Here is a 2,163-nt window from a genome sequence, read left to right on the forward strand (position 1 = left end):
CACAGGCGCCCGCCACAACGCCCGGCTATTTTTTGGTTGCAGCCATCATTGTTGTTTGGTGGGCCCGGGCTGGGGATTCAAACCTGTCACCTTAGGTGTATGTGGCTGGCGCCTTAGCCGCTTGAGCCAAGCCGCATCCTGGGAATTCTTATATTGGGACTGATCCACATACATTTTTTAACTAAATTCATTTCATTCATCCAGAAGCCATCAAGCTACAAACGGTTCTCTACCTACCCTAGTGCTTAGTTCCTCTTCACATCTAGTACTATAGATGCCCCCCTAGTAAAATCCTTCAATTCCTGTCAGCAGGAACCAGCCAGCTGAATTGATACCTCCCCCTCCCACCAATGATTTGGGCCCCTGAAATAGAGGATGAGAAATGTTAGGTATTAAGTTAGAAAACAGGTCTCCTAGGAAATAAGGACAAGGGTATCATTGGGTACAAAAATGAAATTGAACTTTCATACTGTATACAGAAATGGCTCGAAATACAAAAACATATAATGGAATACCAGAAACTATACAAATTCTGTGAGAAAGCACACAAACGATGTCTTTGACATTAGCTTTGGTACTGATATTTTTAATGTATGACACCAACAATTACAATCAACAAAACCATGAACAAGTAAGACTATATCAAACTAAAAAGCATCTACACAGAAATGGAAAGAAAAAACACATAAAACAGCAATTACAGGATTGGGAACATATATATCCAATGAATGTAATATTTATAATATATGAGGACCTCAAGCAAGAAGAACAAAAAGTTTAATCTGACTTAAAATGTGCAAAGGACCTCAGGAGATGTCTCCAAAGACATAAAAGTGGCCAATAGGTTTATCAAAAGATGCTGACCATCCGTTATTCATCAGGAAAGTGCAAGTCAACCCACAATGAGCTCTCACCTCACAGGTATGATGACTGCTATAAAGTCTTTGTCGGCAAAGAGGAGGAGAAAAGGAAACTCTGGTACAATGTGAGTGGGAATGTAAATTGATGCCACCGTTATGGAGAATGGTGCCTGTCAGATATTAAAAAATAAAGCACCAATATTGAACAACAACAAAACCCAGAAGTTCCATTCAATTCCCTCATCTCACTTCTGGGTACATAGCCAAAGGAAATGAAACCAGTAACACAAAGAAATATCAGCTCATATATTTATACCAGATTATTCACATTATGGAATATTGTCCCACCATAAAAAAGGGCAATTCTGCCATTTGTGACCACATGGAGAGATGAACCAGATGGAAATTATGGTAACTGATATCCAAAATAGACATACAACTACTGAATAATATGAGCTATTTGTGAAACGTAAAAAGTAAAGATTATAGAAGTAGAGCGGAGAATGGTGTTTGCCAACAGAGGGAGGTGGTAAAGATGGGGAGATATTTTTCAAAGAGTATGAACGTTCATTTACATGGTGGATATAATGTACGCCCCTGTGAATGTAGTTAGCAGTACCATATGGAACACTTGAGATGAAGTCATACTCCCAACTACATTAAGAGCATTAACCTTAAGTGTTCTTAGCCTCTAAAATCAGGCAACTATGTGACATGATGGATGTGTTAAGTTCATTGTGTTGATCATTACACAATGTATACATACAAATATCAAATCATAAAACTGTACACCTAAACGACATAAAATTTATACTTGTAGATATTTCTCAAGTCAGGAGAAAAGAACTAACAAACAAGTAAACATAGGACACATTCTCAGTCACCTGCACACTCCACCAAACACAACCATAAACTGGTAATGACTAAAACATAAGATAACAGTCAAAACGTTACCATGTGCTGGACAATGTTCTAAGGTTCCCTTAGACCATTTTAAGTTAAGAACTCTATGTGGAAAACACTGCAACATTCAACTATACTACACGTGCGGAAATTGTGCATATAAAGCTCAAACGTCTAATCTTAGTTCAGGCTAGGAAAAAGAGATTCTTAATGTAATGCATGTTATCAGAGACTTTTAAATAAATAAAAAATTGAATAGCTAATTAAATATGCAAAATGTCATTATATATGTGTGTATGTGTGTGTGTATATATATATAATTTTCTTTTTATTTTTTTCTTTTTGAGACAGAGTCTCACTTTCTCACCCTCACTAGAGAGCCATGGCATCATAGAACACA

Source organism: Otolemur garnettii, unplaced genomic scaffold (assembly GCF_000181295.1).
Source record: "Otolemur garnettii isolate 467f Iridium unplaced genomic scaffold, OtoGar3 scaffold00484, whole genome shotgun sequence".
NCBI lineage: Eukaryota > Metazoa > Chordata > Mammalia > Primates > Galagidae > Otolemur > Otolemur garnettii.